We start from the raw sequence: 14,422 nt of genomic DNA on the forward strand, positions 1-14,422 counted from the left end.
AATATTATAGTATTATTTTGTTTTCTTTGGGGGAAGAAAGTCTAATTGTTTTTTAAATGAAATGTTAAGTAGTATAGTTTACCAAGAAGTGTAACCACAGTCTGAGGTTTGATGTGTGTTACACAGCTGGAATTAGAAACACACACAAAAAGAAAGAAGAAAAATAGAAACCACAGAGTCATTAAGCGGAGACAGTAAAGAAGCAACTAAATTGGCCTGGCTTTTATTTTTCCACTTAAAGATACTCACTTGGACAAACAGTATAGTCTTTGCAAATAAATAAACTTACATTTTTTAACAACAACAAAACAAAGCAAGAAAAGAAACAGAAGAAGGAAATAGGAAAAACCCAAACCAAACAAAACAGTGAGAACACAGGGATCATTAAGTATGTGATTTCAAACAAAAATGTTGTTAATTAAGGGCAACGCCCAGCAGAAGGAATCTGGGAAAGAGGTTGAAACAAGAAACAAATATCATGTCCTTCAAGTTTAATTAATTTCTTTGGACAATCTCCAAACATGTAGTGGGGGGGGGGTGGGGAGGGGAAAGAGAAAAGGAACACAGAACAGCCAAAGGAAGAAAAATATGAAAAGGGAGAGTTACTGAAATTTGAAATAGTAGCATTGTTAGAAATTTAGAAGTCAATATGTTTTCCCTCTAAAAAGCTGTAACCAGAACCTGAGAGGTTGGGAAAATGAAGTTTAATGTGTCTAAAAAAATGGGGTCTTTTGAAGTGTTTGGAGCATCTGGATGCCATGGCAGCCTCTTCATGATGCACAAAGTTGTTTTGTGGTAGAACGCTCAGAAAAGTGCTTCCTGCTTGCAGAAAATACATGCTGCTTCCATATCCCCAGCAAAGCTCTTCCCATTGGTTTAGCAGTGCCCTCAAATCCATCTGTAGTCAGAAATGGGACCAGTGCAGCCATAGAGGAGTAGCACAGTGATGTGCCCCTGGTAGACCAAATACCTGCCAGGTCTTACTGAAAAAACCCCAAAGCCAAAAGAAATGAGTCAAAACAAAAGAATATGTATTCCTTTTCCACTTAATTTTGTTTCTTTTTTTTTTTTTTTTTTTTTAAATATGTGAAAATCATCCTTTTTTTCCCCAGTAAAAACTAGTTCCTACATCTTGAATTCAGCTCCTGCTGCTGTACTGAACTTAAGAAAGTGCCAATTGTGGGCTGGTGCATTTCTATTCTCCCGAGTTTTCTTTTTTTTCTTTACTATTTCCCAAGTTTTCCAGTTAGATTTCTGACTCTCTTCCACTCTTATGTCTTCTGTCTTCCTTCCACCACTAACACTTTCCATCATTGTGTAATGAAACCCTTTCATTGCCAGTCACTTCCCTAACTCTGCACTTGGAGTTGAATTTCTGTGTCTGGCCCCAATAGTCCTGTTATTTCCAACAAAGTTTTAAGAGCTTTTCCTAATGTAAGTGATGGGGCAAAGCCTGCCAGGGCAGTAAGTAACAGAGGGTGGAAAATGAATGGATTAGAAGCTCCAGTTATGATGCAGATTGCAGGAGGAAGGAAAGACATGGGCAGTGTGGACATATACAGTGAACTTGTTTATGGTGAGCACTCATGGGACTAACAAAGATCAGTTGCTTAATGGAAGTGGGTTCCCTAAAGACTGAATAGATTCCTACTTAGTTTCCTGTGTATTTTTGGCAGAATTAAATTCTATCTATTAAAATGCTCATAGATAAGTAAAATTAATTTCAAGAGACATCTTTTAAAGATGTAGAAAAAGTGGCTTCAACAATCCAAGGTACTCCTTGATTCCTTTGAGGTTTGCAGGCACTCAGCTTTGAGGATCATTAGACCAAAAATATTAGGTGTGTGGTACTGAATAAGCAGGAATGCAAATAGCATTTCCTGGACTTGAAAAAATAGTAGTTTGATAAGTTGCTCTAAAGAATCCTAACCAGAGTTTTTAAAGGATTTATTAGTATTTATTATTGTGCAGTTTAAGAGGGGATTTAAACATCTGGGTAATGATGTGTTTACAGTTTAAAAAGCATCCTAACGGTCATACTCCTTCCTCTGTAGAAATACTTGCACACTTCTAAACAAGATACTTGTTTGTCTGTGTTGTTTATTGATCTACTGTCTGGCTAATACACCACTTGAGAAGATTCTGATTCAAACATATCTCTAATGTAAGCAGATGCAATGACTTCAACATTCATTGCAAGTCTTGCCCCATGAGTTCACTCATGAAAGACATTAACTTTGTAATGACTGGTCAAAAATACTTATTTGTTTTAGTCTGAGTCTGCCTCATTGAAACTACATTTACACTGAGACAAGTTCAATGAGATGAACAGAATTGCTCTGAATGTGTTCTAGGAAAATGAAAAAACAAGCATACTTGTTTTTAAACAATACCTTCCCAGCGTCAACTCTTAAGAGAATTAGAAATGTTGTTCTTTTAATATGTCACTCACATTGGAAAGCTAGATGACAACAATCTATTTACACCAGAAGAACCAGGTTCTCATGGATTGCACACAATAACAATTATAAAAAGTAGAAGTTTTGAGCACTATGAAAGATATTTTAGCCTTTTTCAGTCAGAAGAGAGAGGAAATCTAGAAACTTATTCACTAAGAGATTATGACTGACATTCCCAAAGCCAGCTTGGATTTTTAGATATTTACCTTGTACTAAAATTAATAAGATTTTTTGTCTAAAACTTTTTAAGCACTTCCCCCACCATCAGATTTAGACTCTGCAAATGTATATGGAACCTTTCCAGGATTAGACTAGAAATACTGTGCTACTGTCTGTGCACAAATGTGAGTCCATATACAGTTGCACATTCAAATCTTCAGTAACAGATGTAACATTTCTGTATGATAAGAAAAAGTTAGGAAATGATGTAGGAAGATGGGTGTCAATTTGGTGATTTACTCTACCTGTATTTCAAAGGCAATCCATTTGCGATATGATGAAAGGTGGACCATGTCCACCCTGACATTGTTTGGAAAACTTGTCTATACCACATCTTTATATAGCATGAGGGAGATGACACTTTCAAAGCAATCCCTGTCTCACAGGTCAGCATGGTGGGGAAGGGTAACACTGTTTCAGAAAAATAAGTATTTATTTTATTTTTCTTGGCAGCCCATTGGTTGTCGTCAGGGTTGCCTCAGTGGAAACATTTTTTTTTTTTAGTTATGAGAAATATTGTGCAATCTTCAGCTTTTTGAAAAGTAAGGCAAAGTAAGATTGGCATTGAAATAGGGTAAATGGCTTCATGAGTATTGTGGATAAGAGAGTGGTACTCTGGTCTCAGCTGTACACTAAAGAAAAAAGAAGTAATAGTGATTGAGATTTTGTACAAAAACCACAATTCTATATCCTTTATTAGGAAAACAATGCTGTTTAATATATTTTATTCAGAATTATGAAAATCACTCTGGTTCTCTTGTATTAGCCCAGGCTTGGTTGGGCACCTTGATATTGGGAAGGGAAGGGAAGGAAAGGGAAGGGAAGGGAAGGGAAGGGAAGGGAAGGGAAGGGAAGGGAAGGGAAGGGAAGGGAAAAGAGAATTAAAAACAAAGGCCTTATCCCCTATAGAAAGGAGAGGTTTCTCAGCTCATGAAATGGAGTCTAAGTAGTAGCTGCTTCCCAACTGACCTGGAAATAACTGCAAAGGAAACTTGGGACCCTGAGGTTCTCTATCTCTGACTGTAAATTGAAGAGGGGCAGGTAGTGAGAATATGAACATGTGCATTGCTGTGCATTGTTGGTTTTCCAAATAAAGTGATGTGCTGGGTTTGTCTTTACCGGTTTGGTTGGAAGGGTTGGTTGTCTCCCTTGACACATGGTTGGGGCACTGGGATGGGCCAGCTGATGGCCATGCCATCCAGATTAGAGTGTGATGCTGTTAATAATGTGGGGAAAACAATCAGGAACTATGGCAGGGATAATATCTGCCACCCTGGGAGGGTGTGTACCTGTCACATATTACTCATTCCCAGTTCTGGTTAGCTTTCTGCATAACTGGAATCCAAGACTAATTGAGAAGAACATTTTTCTTCACATTTATCTCTGGTAAGCTTTTCTCCAAAGTAAACCTCGTTCCTGTGATTCATGCCTTTATCACATGCAGACTCACCACTACCTCACTGATCCCCACCAAGGCTCCATCTCAGGCATAGCTGGAGGCGCATCCAGATGGGCTGCCTTGCTCTGAGCACACCTTGCTACCATTGGCTTTGACTTGTTAAGCTTCATGCCATCCTGAAGCTGGCCTACCTGCAAGGATGTATCCTACCCTCTGCTAAGCATCTTCACATCAGCAGAATTCCTCTGCCTCCAGCAGAGCCCTGGGGAGGAAGGCATCTCAGTAAGTCCCTGAGCTTTTTCCAGCCTTAGGGCATCATGTTTGCTGCTAACAGACGCTGTAGCAGAGTTCATCTCTTTTTCATGCTTGGGAAGAGGAAAGGAGTTCTCATCCTTTTCTGCAGAATAGGCTCATTTTGGTTTTTATGCTGTTCAGTGTCTTGAAAAGCTACAGCGTCATTTTGTTATTACAAGTCTCAACAGATTTTTCAAAAATAGCAGAACAAATACAGGACCAGTTTTGAAGTTTTTATTCAGCTGTTCTTGCTGAAGGCAGCTTTCTCACTGATGTCAGCCAGACTCAGGCAGTAAAAAACAACGAAGAGGCAACTGGATAAAGACTGCAGAGTATGACCCACTGACCTGCACACAGGTCAAAGGAGCAGAGCACATAAATCAATCACCAGGTTTGATACCTGGGCTTATACTACTGGAATAGTATGTGTAAGTGTATAGTTCATCTGTGACTTTGAAGCCAACACATTTTCTCCCTGATCCATAAAAATTGCTTGATTTAGACCATAAAGATATGATGCTCTTTTTGTGGTGAATATAAAAAAAATTATGTGTGATCCAAGAATTTTTTAATAAAGTCCATGTTTTTTGGATATTGCTGTTCTTTCTGAACAGATATAGAGAGTGATATAATTGCATCAAAGATCATACACCATAGGTAAGTTACCGACTGTCTGTAACCTCCTCAAGTAGTCAGGGCTCTGGATAATGGAACTTTTTATGGTTTGATACAGTCTGTGATATTAGACTGCTCATATATTAGCACTCAGCACATCCTCTTACACAACCCAATGTGGTAGAAAAAATTAATCACACTTTGGCCTGCTAAATGGGATATGGAGGGCATAACTATAAATTAAGCTTTCCTCAACTCCACCTCAGAATGTTTAGTCCTCCATATTGCTCATGAGTCATACCTTCTCCAAGCTCTGCAGAGCTGAGTAAACCCTGTTCATTGTCTTTCTGCACACAAATTTTGAAGGTCTGCCTTGACAGTTGGAGGTTTTCTGTTTGTTTTTAATTGTTGTGCTTCTTTTCCCTGTATGGAGATGGCAGGTAGAAGCTCGCAGCTTTGTGGTTGGAACAGAAGACGGTAAAGATTTTTCCTCACTGTTGCCTTAGCCCAGTTTCCTATACAAACAAGATTCTCTCTGGTAGGCTCCAGTGTGTCTGAGGAATGATGTTATTATGTGGTTATCACCTCGAAGCATTAGGCATATTTTTTAGATACAGTAAGATGAGGAATCTCATATTCTTTGGGATTCTTTGGGAAACCAGTATAGAGGACAAAGGACAGGCTTGATTTGCTTGCAGTAGACTGTGCTGCTGAAGGTGCTTCATGAGCAGGTTTTTATTTTTTTCATGTTTTAGTTGCAGAAGTATTGTATGGAATACTTCTATCAGGCAAAGATGAAGAAGGCAAAGGCAGAAGTCAGAGCTGAAGTCACTGACTACCAGGAAGGAACCACAGATGGAAGGAAGCACTGCTCAGAGAGCTGGCAGGTCAGAGTCCAGGTGGGATTTGTCTCACCAGACAGTGCTGGGGCAGCCAGATGCTTGCCTCCTCTCATGACTTCCTTACAGTCGTCAAGATTAATTGGCCCTGGATTTCCAAAGACTGATTCATCCTGTCTTAGTCACCTGTTTTAGAGGAGATGAATTGCAACACAGGGACAGTCAAGGGCATCCAGATGAGAAGTTCAAACTGGACAATAAGCTTTTAGGCCATTACAGTACAGTTGACATGATGTCTGCTTACAAGTATGAGTGAAGATCAGGTTATTTTGAACAGCACTGCCCAAATTCTTTTATATACTTTTATGTATTTAGATAGCTACAAGTTCTCCATAAAGCTCTTATTGCTCACCAACATAATTTTTATCTTGTTACTTTGCATTTCTGTTTTCCATCCATTAGCTGATCTTTATCTATATCTGGGTCATACTATGAGTAGTCACAAACTTGTATATGGTGAACGATGAGTAAAGCTCTCTGTCATCTTTTGATCATATTACCATCTTCTGCTTATGAGTTTCCTTTGGTTTACGTACTCAGGAAAATAAAAAATACCTTCCTTCTTTTTCTTTCAGCCTTGTAAAACTCTTTGTGCAGTGTCTTTAGATTTCCAATTCTTAACTCAGCTATCATACTATATCATATGGGGTTTTGCAAGTACTTATTTTCCTTTGTTTAAACTCCAGACCCCAGAATCTTGCTAGCATCAGCCATCATAGTGCTTTATACTGTATATTCCCTCCCTTCACAGGTACAAAGCAAAATTTTAAGTGTAGTGCAGTTTCAATTTCTGTTGTATTCTTTTCACCATCTGAGTAACCAGAAGGATCTGAGAATTTTCAGCAACATTTCAGCTGAATATTCATATTTTTAAAGCACATCTCATGATGTATGAGAATCAAATTCATAGGTTTTGAACACTTTGATGTCTCTATTTTTTATTATGTACTGTGTTGTATCACGTCCATTATTCGACAAATACATTCAGAAAGCTACGTAAAAATAGAAGTGGTTTGGTCCTGTTTGTATTCCTAGTAACTAATATTTCAAAAGATAGGAAGAATTTCATTTCTAAGTCTAGTTTAATAGTTCAATAAAGTAAACAAATAAACACAAGGGCAGAATAAAACAGAGGGTAAAATAATAGATCAAGCAAAAGGGTAAGAACTCATCCAACTACCATGGAAACACTTTTGGAAATGGAAAAGTTGAAAACTTACAATGAACATAGGATAGATACACATTTATGGTATTTGGTATTCTTATTTTGGATTGTGCTTCACCTTAAATGCATGTAAAATCTTTGTCTCATTTTTAATAGCTTAATTTTTGACTTTGAGATATTCTGCAAGCTTGCTTTTTCTCCATAGCTATTTGTGGGGGTTACTTGAGCTGATGATAATAATTATAAAACCATGGTGGGTCTCCATTGTAAAATATTCTACTGCCTTTGATAGAGCATGGTCTTATTGTGCTGTATAAATGTGCAGACTGTGAACAAATAGTTCCTGCCTAAAACTCTGGTGATTTTTTTCTAAACTTGTGTTTGTCTTACTGGTTCAAAACTCAGGACTATATATTATAGCATGTCTCACATTGTTTTCCTTGTCTGCTGTTTTCTTAGTTGGCCAATTGCTTGTCTGTTTCAGCACCAATGGCAAGTTAGCACCAGCCTGCAATGTTTATCCAAGTAAAATTCACAGACTTTTTGTTTGCCTGAGCACTACAGGACAGAAACCTTTTAGGTTCAAACAAAGTAACATATAGCTCTTCCAATTTGTCACATATATTTTAGATATTCTAGCCGACTGTTGACAAATTTGAGGCATGTTGACAAAGTATCATAATTTCCTAAGGAAAATGCTCTTCTATCCCTTGTTTTCCAAATAGTTTACTTAGGATGAGATCCTGTAAACATACAAAGGATTACTATTTACTTTTAGCAGGTGGGTAACTCCAGCAAAATTTAGAATTTACTGCTGAAATTACATTCCTCATGCCCAACAAAGCCTATGACAAAAAATGACACTTCAATGAAACCTGGGAGCCTTGATACTGAACTGGGAGGCAAGATTAATATTTGACATGATTGATGAAAATGTGACATCTGCTTTCACTTAAGACTTGCATATCCCTGGATGCCCTGGCTTGCTAAAGAACCCTGAGAAGAGCCAGAAAGTTCAGTTACTGTTAGCTACCACCTGGCAGAGTATTCCACTCTGGACCACTAGTGGTGAGCATTATAGCCAGGCCAGTGCCAAGGATGGCTGGTTTTGATCCATGGGGCTCCTCTCCAAACTTCCAATTTGTATACTAGCAAGGTGTACTTTTGAGATCTATCTACTTAGTCTTTCAGTCCAAGACCTCAAATTTGGACAGAAAGAGCTCAGCTTTACTGGATTTTATCTTTTTTTATTTTTGTGACTGAGAAATTGAAGAAGTAGTACCAAAGAACTAAATATGATAATAGTTTAAAGAAAGGGGGTGCATATTGTGGGATGGGTTGTTATTCTGGAATCTCATGTTTGGTTGGCTTGTCTTGCTAAAGGTGTATAGGCAAGGGTGTGTCATTAAGTCCTAGTAAAAGGAACCTGGCACATCAGTGTATGGTTTTTTTTTTTTTTTTCCCAAAGTAGCAGGGTCTTGCTTCCCTTGGAACAAAACTGTGTGACCTTAAGCTGCAGATTCATTCTCGTTTCCAACTAAGGTGTTATTCAGACTTCCAGTTTGGGGTACAGAGTGGTGTAAATTGTGTTACTCCCTTGTGAAATAGTGCAAACCTCCCGCTCATCAATTCTTCCAAAGCATTTGTGGATGTTCTTCATTTCAGAAGTGGGAATGAGAGAACTCAAATAGTCTGACATAAATGAGATGCAAGTTATTTAACTGCAGGGAAAATGAAAGCTCTGACAGCATTTTTGTATGTATATGATGTGTATGTGTACATGGGACTCTTGTCCTCTACCATTAATGAGAGCTGTGCGTGCTGCTGGGTCACAAAATAACTGGGTCACACACAAAGCAATAACTTTATGTTCTGTGAGTACCTGATCATCTTTCTGCCAAATTAACCAGACAGAGCTTGTGCTTTTTTTCATGCTGACTGAAGAGGAATAGAAAAGATCTCATCTGGTATAAATCCTGACTGTACTTTTTGATGTCCTAACTTTCTGTCTACAGAACAGCTTTATATTGAAGTGGAGTGGCATTTTTTATCCAGTACTGGAGGTTTAGTGTCTATCTGAACTGTAACCTGGTACAGAGCGGGATGACAGGAGTAAGGGTGGGAACAGAGTCGACAAAAGTCCCTTCAAAATATTGTCTGATGCAGTACATGCATTTTCTTTGATCCATTTAGTGGGTGCACAGTTTAATGTCCCAGTCAGAATGAGACTAAATCAGCAACTGGTAGACACATAGATGTGAAACACAGATTGAGAGAGGTATAGATAGAGATATATAACATGAGGTCTTGATGGATCAAAAATTCATGCTTTAGATTCACTAATCTCAGATGTCTCCTGTCTAGATATCATCAAATATGTTTGCACTGTATCTTTCTGTAAGGACAAGTGCCCACCAAGGACAGATTAAGGCCAATAGATTGTCCGGATTCCTGACTAGATTGGAATCTGCACCCAGGTGGCAAAGAGGACAAACTAGCAGTTCTTGGGGGCCCCTTAATGCCCACGGGATGCTACTTGATTTACAAATGCTATTGTCACACCTTACCTAGGACAACTCTAACTGGGGATTGTCTGCTAGAAGTGTAGTAGTACATTAATATATGTAGCATTAACATATTAGGAAAAAGACATTTGCAAATGCCCACTAAGCAATATCTCTATAGCTATACAAAGCCAGAATGAAATAGAAGCAATGAATCTATTTTTTTTCTATTGCCATTAAAAAAAAAGGCAAACAAATGCACTGTATGTGCATTTGGACTAGAACAATGGGTATTCACCAACTACTGAAATAATTACTTAAGAGGCTGACAAAAAGTCTGGAAACTACAAGCCTTCCATGGTATCTGAGCATGCTTTAAAATGTTGGCTAGTAGATTTAAGATTTAGGGGAAAACCCAGCCATTTCCTAGGGGAGTGTGTGAATTCACCTCAGAATGTGTCTGTCCAATTCACTGCATCAACAACTGACAAAAAAAAAGACATTTTGATGGATCCTTTATATCTCTGTGATATTCTTCCCATCCCCCCATCCCAACTGACACAACTATAATAGGCAATGCTAACATAGGGTTGGATATGCTAGAAAAAACTGTCCTTTCTTCTGATAAAGGTGATTCCATTCAAGGAATTGGTTTAAATTCTACCAGAACAGTCTATATAAACTATATCTCCTGGATAATGGCTTCTGACTATACCCTACAAAATACTGCTAAATCCTTTCACTTGTAGCTCAATGGCTCAGTTGGGAGAGAAGCTGAGACAACTCCCTAGAGAGGTTGAAAGTATCCCAGATCATTTAAAGTGGATGTTAATGATGATCTAGCTAATTATAACAAACTAAATATCATCACCATTAGCAATTTCATTTCTTATTACAGCATAGCAAAAAGGAGATAAATAGAGTATTTATGCCTAATCTGTGTGCAATGTTACGATTTTTGTGTCTTTATTGGATGTAGCCTGTTAAAGACACTCTGCTCTTCCTCCATATGCTACCTGCCTGTTAATTAACATGTACAGGGTGCTTTTAAAAGCAAACAAAGGAAACTCCCTTGCTTGTTTGTTTGGTGTGTTTATGGTCATATATCAAAATATCTCACGCAGAACAACACCATTTTAATTTCCTGTAAGAAGAAAATATTCTTCTGAAGAATGTTCATAGTAATGAAGAGTTTTAATGCAAACATACATCTAAAGTCAAGGAGGGTGAAAGTATTTTAGTAAGTTAGTATTTAAGAGATGGAGAACTCAGACTTTCTATGTAGACAGTCCAAAAGTAAAGAATTTACTGCATAAAATTGTCCTTTTTGTCTGTGTGTAAAACTCATCTCTTAGTCTTAATTTTCCTTCAGTAATCACAACAGAATCTGAAAAATAAATATGTAATTTTACATATTTACAAGATAGAAGGGGCTAAAAATTAACTGCATTTTAATTATATTATATTTTATTATATTATTCACTGTTTAATTTTATTATACAGTATTCAAAAAACTTAATCATGACTATATGTTATAAATAGCTAGGTTAGTTAGATTCACCATTCAGAGAAATAGGACGGTGTACAAAAAATGATCTGCTAGAGTAGAAAGATAAATCTGATCATTAGGGTTCAGTCCTTTTTCCACTGAAATCTAGCAATGTCCCCAGTGTTAGCAAAAGAAGGAGAAAGATATAGTGGTTCCTTGCTATGGACTACCAGAGGAATTATGTATATCAAGTCTGTGAAAGGCTGCAATGACCATCCTTAGAAAACTGAGACTCCTGAATGAAGGTTGCTATTTGACACATCTGGATATTTGCTGATAAATTTCCTTTTTTTTTTTCAATGGCAGTAATAAAAATCAAACATCCAAATAATGAAAGAATCCAAAGTTACTAATTTACACTAGTGTGTAGTGGCACATCAGTTTATAATTTCTTTCAGAACCAAACAATTAGTTCTTTCTCAGACCCCACATCATTTGCCTTTTCTAAATCAATTGCCTGACAGTAACTGCAGATAAGGTTTTTGCCTGACCTTTATATCCTTCCCAAATGTGGCTGCCTCCATGCACCAGTTCTTCATCCCACCTTGGGCCATGAATCTTTCCTTGTGCCCCCAGCTGCAGCTTGTGCAGACTTTGAGGATTCTGACATGATACCATCTTATACTCCTCTTTTCCTTCCACTAGGTAACTCTTGAGACACATCTGCTGTAAGAGGCAGCCATGCAACACAGGAGATATGTAGGTAGGGGCAAGATGCACTGGTCAAGCTCTCTTGTGATGGATATTGCATAAATGACCAGAAATCGGTGCCGTTGCTCCATATTCCACAGCTTTACCTGAGGCTGTCCCTGTGAAATCACAGCAGACCTGTCTATTTCATAGAATGTATTCTTGTAATTGCCTACTGTCAAGAAAGGGACTGTTTTAAAACCTTTGTCTTCTACTGGATGTCAACTGGATAAACAGCAGCAGTTAAGGTCCTTGAATATGTCCTGTAGAGCATTTGCTGGGATTGGAGAGAAGGTGGAGGGTGGTGAACCTGGGAGTGGTGAGGAGACTGGTTCTTGGTGTCACTGAATATCAGGTCTTTTGCATACAGCTTATGAGCAGAGTCTCTGCTCCTTCTGACTGTGCTTTCCTGTAACAACAGGTGCAGCAAAAGGAGAAGACAAATGCACACCTTGGAGGACTGTAATTTTCAAGTCAGAGGCTGAGAAGAAGCGGGGAGACAAGGTAGGCTGAAGAAATGCAAAAGTATCATTCATGATATAACTCACAGCAGAAATGCCCTGTGGTTGTGGCATATTGAGTCAGAGAAATGAGTTTTGTAACAGGTCAACAGGTCTTCTGCAGGAGCCAATTCCTACTTGCAGGGAAACATCATAGACAAATCTCAGAGGTTAGTTTCTCTTGGAGGCGCAATCCAGACGTGGAAAAATCATTATGTTTTATTAATGTGTAGTTTTTGTCTTCCCATTGCATCTTTCAAGTACGATTCCTCTGAATCAGACATGAAAGATGATAAGAAAGGCACCTCCCTGAACAGAGCTGCCCATTTTCATTTTGTTAAGCTGAAGGGTTGGATGTTCTAAGCTTCTTTTGCACTCTTCATTGTCAAGGTGTTGAAACATTTACAGTACGTTTCAAATGGCAAATGTCACCCACTCACCATCAGTTTTTATTTTCTGCTTGGCCTGAGCAGACAGAGGCACAAGCAGAAACTTCAGTTATTGTTTCTGTGTTTCCCTTCTCTCAAGACTTTCACTGCTCAGAAATGCATCAGAAAGCTATTTTTCATAAGCAAATGTTAAAGCATTCTATCACCTCTTTATATTTTTTTGTCTGTCTTAATGTGAATTGAGTGTAGAGAAATGCTTTGGGTTATTTATCTCAAATTAGAAATATGTGTCTTGAGAAGAGTTGGTGTGAATAATATTAAAAACAAACAAAAACCCCCAAAACTCAAAGAGCTGTTTCATGATGTAACAAGATGTCCAAACTCTGAGGAAATAGCTTATTTTTTTAAAAAGTCTAAGATGAATACTGACCTGAAGGCCCAGTCTCAAAATCATGCCCCAGTTTAAATGTCTTTTAAGCTATTATTAAAAGCAGTATCTTAACATCAGCAATACTGAATTATAAATGGTGAGTCAAACAGGATTTTCCACATTAATTTGTTTCTTTTACAAAGTATCATTTTGGATGTTGGTTAATTTCCCCTGTTACTTTTAAGGGTTTTCATTATACAAAGAGAAAAAAAAAAGAGTTTAAGAAAATTGATTGCATAAAATAGAAAGGAATAAGCAAGAGGCAGAAAATGAGAGAAGAGTACAATGGGCCAAAGGAATCATATTGCTCTTAAACATATCTGTAAAGGGACCTGAGGTTTGCCTAATCATTCTGTGCACCAGCACTCCCCCAGCACATATATATGTATCAGGGGGTGGTGTGCATGTCACATAAAGTACATACATATGGTGGTGTATATAGCACATATAGCTAAAACAAAACATCCGCAGTACTACACCACTATTATCATATATCATGAAACAGCTAACATTTTCCTGGGAACATGAGACTGGAAAAGGAAGTCATATAAGATAAAAAAGTTGGAAGAATATCAGCTCTTCATATTGGCATTCAGATGCTGGTGTTGCACATGCCTCTTCCCTGTGTAGCACTATGCATGTCAGCAGTATTGCTTGGGCAGCCAGGGGCTGCTCCTTCGGAGCAGGGGCAGATTTGTCTCTTGGTGTGCTGTGAAATCACTGGCTTCGGAGGCATGGCACCAGAGCACAGGCTCTCATCTGGTCCCTGGTGCCCACCTCCAACAGTGCCCGGGCATGCGTGGCAGCTTGAACAATGTGCAACTCTCACTCAGTGTGACAGCATCTGACTACTGTGTCTATCCTGAAAGTCAGGCTGTGCTGACCTGGTGCTGTAAAATGTGCATATAAAAGGCATCCCTGGGACTGCCAGGGCAATTAGTCTGACCGTAGCAGGAACATCCATGTATTATAGGCATCTCGCTAAAGCTACTTCTTGCACCCAGAAAAGATTTACAGGTGAAAAACAACACCAAGCCAGTTAGCCTGAGGAAATTAGGGTTGAAGTGGCCCTTTGAGTTAGGTAAGATTGCTTTCTCTTTGTTTTTAAAAAACTAGTGGACCAAGTAATCTCAAACCACAAATACCTGCAGCTTTGTTTTGTAATAAAATCAACATTTTCAATGGTGAGACTAAGAGAAGCTTTATGAAATACACAGCATCAAATCAGTCTTTCATTTCCATCAGCAAACATAACATTTTGTCAAGAACCACTAATTTTTTGAGGACTTTCCAAATGCAGCTCAAGCTCG

General features: G+C 38.3%; 1 pseudogene across 1 annotated transcript in view; it reads left to right on the forward strand.

The window, feature by feature from the left end:
- Window positions 1–14,422, forward strand: part of LOC146768249 (uncharacterized) — a 160,978-nt pseudogene that overhangs the window by 131,254 nt on the left and 15,302 nt on the right. The window lies entirely within an intron of this gene.

This window comes from Lonchura striata, chromosome 2 (genome assembly GCF_050655825.1).
Source record: "Lonchura striata isolate lonStrDom1 chromosome 2, ASM5065582v1, whole genome shotgun sequence".
In the NCBI taxonomy this organism is placed as follows: domain Eukaryota; kingdom Metazoa; phylum Chordata; class Aves; order Passeriformes; family Estrildidae; genus Lonchura; species Lonchura striata.